The sequence below is a fragment of the Littorina saxatilis genome, linkage group LG7, assembly GCF_037325665.1.
Source record: "Littorina saxatilis isolate snail1 linkage group LG7, US_GU_Lsax_2.0, whole genome shotgun sequence".
NCBI classification, from domain to species: Eukaryota; Metazoa; Mollusca; class Gastropoda; order Littorinimorpha; family Littorinidae; genus Littorina; species Littorina saxatilis.
In genome coordinates this window covers 38,132,572-38,139,189 of record NC_090251.1, presented here as the reverse complement: position 1 = coordinate 38,139,189, position 6,618 = coordinate 38,132,572, and the positions used below count along the sequence as shown (strand labels likewise).

At 41.2% G+C, this 6,618-nt stretch overlaps 1 protein-coding gene across 2 annotated transcripts in view; it reads left to right on the top strand.

Annotated features, from left to right (window-relative positions):
- Window positions 1-2,676: 2,676 nt before the first annotated feature.
- Window positions 2,677-6,618, top strand: part of LOC138971400 (uncharacterized) — a 42,058-nt gene continuing 38,116 nt past the window's right edge. For both annotated transcript variants that reach the window (XM_070344126.1, XM_070344125.1), the window contains exon 1: window positions 2,677-2,751. The gene's annotated coding sequence lies outside the window, so the exon portion shown is untranslated. The remainder of the gene's footprint in view (window positions 2,752-6,618) is intronic.

Genomic DNA, 6,618 nt, shown 5'->3' with positions numbered 1-6,618 from the left:
CTCTCTCTCTCTCTCTCTCTCTCTCTCTCTCTCTCTCTCTCTCTCTCTCTCTCTCTCTCCGACACTCATACACATTCAACTCCCACACCCTCACTCACACACATGAATATATATACTTACACAATTTCACATTTCCAGAGCTAAATCTTGTAAACCCATTTTCTCAAAAACTATTGGGTGGATTGAAATTAAAGTACATGTATGTGTGATGGGTTCTTTATTTTCAACTTTGCCGTACAATTTGAGGTAGGCCTACACCATCGCCTGGTTTCATGGGCTTGAAAAACAAACAGGAATGCTACAGGCCAAAAATGGTTTTACCTGAAAGAAGCCACAGTGCCAGTGGCGAAGCCACAAGCCTGAGCCTGCGAGGTCCGGGGGCATGCCCCCCCGGAATTTTTTTCAAAAAACGGTTAAAATCTGTGCAATCTGGTGCATTCTGGGCATCATTTTCAGGGCTGTAATAGTGTTGTGATCTTGTTAAAAATCCCATTTTAGCTTCCCCCCACCACCATTCAACACACTTCCAAACTGGTGAAAACAACACTACTGTGCGCTGGCTTCATTGAGATCGGCGCCCGGTCGCGTTGCGCGATATTCACACGGATCGTTTTTGCGGAAATGTTTCAACTCCACCGGAATAAATTTGACTTTACCGGATTTTGAAAACGGCTTTATCGGATTTCCGGCAATTACCGGAAAAGTAGCATGCCTGACAAAATCCCCAACGAACATGCCTTTGATCGTCTTTGACATGAGGATCAAGTGACCCAAACTGGCACGTCTCCCCGCCATTGTTTCTGAATTTAACCCATTGTTGATATTAAAGTTTACAGGCGCTAAAATAAATCCAAGCTTAATGCAAAGAAGCGACAATTAGAATCTATGCCAAGCGTGTCCACGTTGCTGGGATGAAAAACACATTTCTAGTTTCGGTTTTGGCTACACGCAGACTCGATCTCGAGCCAGTCGAGGTCACACTGAGCGAGTGACAGCCGGACGTGGCAATGTCGACAATGTCAATGATCTCACTCAAACTCAAAGATCTTGAACAAATTTCAAGATCTTTGCCTACATTCAGAACAGTCATAGAGCAACATAGATCAACATATCTTGATATTTCGTCTTCGGAAAGACCGACCCGTAGCCTGACCTTTCCACCAAGGAAGGCATTCTCGCCGCCTGCTTTGGTCTGGCTTGAATCCACAAAATATAACAGAAGTTCGATGACAGTACTGCTGCACGCCATTTTTGATCTTCGAATTCGAATTTGACTGAATGCACTCAAACCTTTTGCATGAAGCCCTTCCATTGGATGAAGTTTGGCAGACTTTAGCAATTTGCCTTCTGATTGGATCTCTTTTTTTGTGTGATTGGTTCTCTTAAAGGGAAGCAATCGCTGTCAAAATCATATTTCTGAATGTGTTGTTGCTTCCCTTCAATCGGGATTGGCTCCTTGACGAATAGAGGATCATAGAGTGATACAGCTGTGAAAAATGTACGTTGAAAATAAAATGCTTTGCAATAATGCCCATCACGATCACGAAAACAAATGACGATCACGATCACGAGACTTGATTTTTTTGTCATCACGGATCACAGGCAAAGTCCCATCACGATCACAGAAATGGAAATTTTGGCAATCACGGTCACAGAAAGGTCAAAAAACGCCAATCACGATCACGATTTTAAACCCTTTGGGGCCCTCTATGAGGGCAAGATCGAGCCCAACAGTGAAATAATAGTGTATATGTAAATCAATGCTAATGATGTTGCTGCAAAAGACAATGCAATAAAACAGATACATATTCTCAACTCAACTCAACTCAAATTTTATTGGCTTCAATTTTCATAGAAGAATTTGTCTTGCGCTTGGGAGAAAGTAAGAGTATAACATATAAAAACAGCATTCATATCACATTTCATGTATCACACACAGTAATCACTAGTATAAGCCTACAATTATCACATTTGTACCTGTATCATACATGCAAATAAATAGTATCACATTTCCACGTATCACACACAATATATACATTACATAACATACAGCAAGCTTCCATCTCCCGGGCCTCCCCCCCCCTCCCACACATACATATCCTCGCACGTGCGTCGACTCCATACAAATGACATCATCAGTCCATTAACTAAAATGCACAATGACTAGTAGTGGGTACATGATACTTAATACTTATTGGTAGTACTTTGAAAAGAAAAAGAAAAACAAAGCGAGGTAGACTGAATCCGATATATTTAGCACATTTTCGAGCCGTGCTTTTTAAAAACTTATTTTGCATTAATCGTACGTTGATTCAACAACCGCCTATTATGCCAAGAATCATGTGACTTTAAGGCTGCAAAGGTTTAGAATTAGGCATTAGAAGTGCAAGATATGAGTCAACACTTTTTAGTGACCTAACTTTCCGAGTCAGATCAACTGATAATAGACGAATCAAAAACCAGTGGTTCGGTAAAAATACCGAAAAAATAGGGTAGGAGGGTGGGAGGGTGTGCTTGCTTCAGAGTGCAATCGAGGCACGTCAGTGCTTTGTAAAACAGGTCGCACACAAAGTGATGAGAGGGGGACTTAAAACCTCGAAGGGGCGGGTTGGAAGTGGGCGGAAGGGGTGGTGGTGTTGGGAGAGGGGAGGAGGGCTTGGAGAGGATACGGGTATTAAAAAGGCGACGAAGAAACACCAGTGTCATCAGAAGATTGCCATAGCGACATTACAAGTTCCTTTTGGTTCGCAGGTAAGTCTGTGTCCGTGCTATTGGCATATATATTTTTTTAATGGAATGGGCACTAGTTTACACATATTTTGCACCACATGAGCAGGAACAATTATAACCGTCTATCAAAAGCAGTTCGTTTTTATCAGGTACCTTGAGTAGGCCTACTAATTGGTAAATGCCACGCCATAACTGCATATTAAGAAGATCGTTTTGTTTAGTTTTAAACATTGTTTTATGTTTTGATTCGTTTTCGTTTTCGTTTTGCTTGGTTTGGACAAACACTGTACATTGTAGTTTCTTTGGTTTGGATTCGTTTTTATATTTAGTCAAGTTTTGACTAAATATTTTAACATCGAGGGGGAATCGAAACGAGGGTCGTGGTGTATGTGCGTGTGTCTGTGTGTGTGTCTGTGTGTGTGTCTGTGTGTGTGTGTAGAGCGATTCAGACTAAACTACTGGACCGATCTTTATGAAATTTGAAATGAGAGTTCATGGGTATGAAATCCCCGAACATTTTTTTCATTTTTTGGATAAATGTCTTTGATGACGTCATATCCGGCTTTTCGTGAAAGTTGAGGCGGCACTGTCACGCCCTCATTTTTCAACCAAATTGGTTGAAATTTTGGTCAAGTAATCTTCGACAAAGCCCGGACTTCGGTATTGCATTTCAGCTTGGTGGCTTACAAATTAATTAATGACTTTGGTCATTAAAAATCGGAAAATTGTAAAAAAAAATAAAAATTTATAAAACGATCCAAATTTACGTTTATCTTATTCTCCATCATTTGCTGATTCCAAAAACATATAAATATGTTATATTCGGATTAAAAACAAGCTCTGAAAATTAAATATATAAAAATTATTATCAATTTTTTTTTTCGAAATCAATTTAAAAACACTTTCATCTTATTCCTTGTTGGTTCCTGATTCCAAAAACATATAGATATGATATGTTTGGATTAAAAACACGCTCAGAAAGTTAAAACGAAGAGAGGTACAGAAAAGCGCAACGAATACCCCGCTCTTCTTGTCAATTCCACGGGCACTGCCTTTGCCACGGGCGGTGGAGTGACGATGCTACGAGTATACGGTCTTGCTGCGTTGCGTTGCGTTCAGTTTCATTCTGTGAGTTCGACAGCTACTTGACTAAATATTGTATTTTCGCCTTACGCGACTTGTTTGTTTTTGGTTTGATTTGGTTTGGTTTGATCTGGTTTGTCGAATTCAGAGAAATACGCGCTCGCCTTGATTCAGTAATTGCTTTTTCCAACGCATTCCTTTTTAAACTTAGCAAAATAATCATTGCGCCAAATTAAGCACCCACATTTAAAGGCACAGTAAGCCTCCCGTAAACCATCACAGAGCTCCCCGAGCGTCTACATACAGTACAAGCATACTTCCATTTGAACGCTCACCGAACGGGAACATCCTGGCTGCTTTCTGTCGAGCGTGAGAAATTTTCAAAGAATTTATTTTCGTGGACTTGGGCTGCTACAACAATGGCGCCTCGTTTTGGTGCTGGACGGCTGTTATGATACCGGAAATCACGCCCGGACAGTAAGCCTCCCGTAAACCATCACAGATACTGTCAGGCTTTTACACACAGTACAAACACGCTTCCATTTGAACACTCACCGAACGGGAACATCCTAGGTGCCCTACGTAAAGAGCGAGCAATTTTCAAAGAAATAATTTTTCGGATTGTCTCCATCTCAATCGGACCCATCCTGAACTCAGGTCAAAAATGAGTTACTTCCCTTCAACTGGCGATAGCCGTGGAGCGATGATTATCAGAATGATTCGGACCGTGGTGCGTTTTGGCGCTAGACCTAACTTTTAAAATCTAAATAATAAATTCTCAGCTTGTTACACAAACATTCTTAAATCATAAAAGAATTCTTTTTTCATCAAGACAAGATCAGTACAATTCGAAGTTTTGAAAGTTTGAAAAGCCCGAAAGCAGGGTCACGCAAGGTCGTGATTTTCGTAGCAGACGACGGTTTATAGGCAGTCAAAAGCCATCGCTAGAGTTCTTATGAATCACATTCGGTTTTTTTCGTGAAAAGTCAGAGGTACATAACGTGCTATTGCAGATAAGCTCACAGCGAGCCCCATTCAAATTACAAACTGACGACTGCATTGTGAAAAAGGGAAACTGGATCACACGGGTTCACGATGGCTCAGGGGTAAGATAAACCACGCAAAAATAAATTCTTTGAAAATTGCTCGCTCTTTACGTAGGGCACCTAGGATGTTCCCGTTTGGTGAGCGTTCAAATGGAAGTTGTACTGTGTGTAAAAACCTGACAGTATCTGTGATGGTTTACAGGAGGCGTACTGTGCCTTTAAGCATGAACGGAGAATTCACGCCGTTTTCAACTGACAGCGGTTATCGCTGCGTGCCTCTCAAAACATGCTGCGGTCACGCATGACTGGCCATCGCTTTAGTGCACCAATCATCCCAAAAATATCAAGCGTGTTTACAGGCCTAGCACATTTACAACAATGGTCATATGCATATGAAATTTTAGCCGTCTTTGTATGGTTTTTAACAGTTTAAGTCCATGAACCTATGACGAGTTTTCAAACATTTTCCGGAATATTGCATGACACCTGAACAAATATCTGTAACGATACAAAATGTTAACCCGTGTACATCTCGTATATAGGCAAACAATTCTGAAAATTTCAAAGCAATAGAGCCTACATGTATAAGTAGTCGTTGTTGATATTCAGCGCTTTCTGTCAGGGTATACCCGTCAACATGGACCGAAAAACCTAGTTTCGACCGCTCATGCGATCCACACCTGATTTTTTTGGGGGGGTAGCCTTATTTGGAAGGCGGCCACGTGACCCCTTTAAAAGTAATATTTGATCCGAAAAGTGTGCCAGACAGCCAAGTTGAGTGCCTTTAAAGGCACAGTAAGCCTCCCGTAAACCATCACAGAAACGGTCAGGCTTTTACACACAGTACAAACACCCTTTCATTTAAACACTCACCGCTTGAGAACATCCTAGGTGCCCTCCGTAAAGAGCGAGCAATTTTCAAAGAATTTATTTTTGCGTGGTTTATTTTACCCCTGAGCCATCGTGAACCCATGTGATCCAGTTTCCCTCTTTCACAATGCAGTCGTCAGTTAGTAATTTGAATGCGGCTCGCTGTGAGCTTATCTGCAATAGCACGTTATTATGCACCTCTGACTATGCACGAAACAAACGGATGTGGTTCACAAGAACTGGCGATAGGCATAAACCGTCGTCTGCTACGAGAACCACGACCTTGCGTGACCCTGCTTCCGGGCTTTTCTTTTTTCAAACTTTCAAAACTTCGAATTGTACTGATCTTGTCTTGATGAAAAAATAATTCTTTTATGACTTAAGAATGTTTGTGTAACAAGCTGTCAATTTATTATTTAGATTTTAAAAGTTAGGTCTAGCGCCAAAACGCACCAGGGTCCGATTGTGATGGAGACAATCCGAAAAATTAATTCTTTAAAAATTGCTCGCTCTTTACGTAGGGCACCTAGGATGTTCCCGTTCGGTGAGCGTTCAAATGGAAGGGTGTTTGTACTGTGTGTAAAAGCCTGACAGTATCTGTTATGGTTTACGGGAGGCGTACTGTAATCTAGTCACAGAGTACACGTCATACCAGTTTTCTGTTTTATAACTGGCTGAACTCTCCTTTTTTCCCCTTACACCACGTAATTTGTGCAACTGTATTCAAACCTACCTTTCCAACCGTTAATTCGAAGCCTTTTCTGGGTTTAATTTTAGAACTTACCGTACATTTGCTGGACCGCAGACTGAGAACCTAAATTGCTAGCACTAAACAACAAAGTCAAAGAAGGGAGTAGAGACTCTGACGCCAAAGATTGTCCATAAGGAA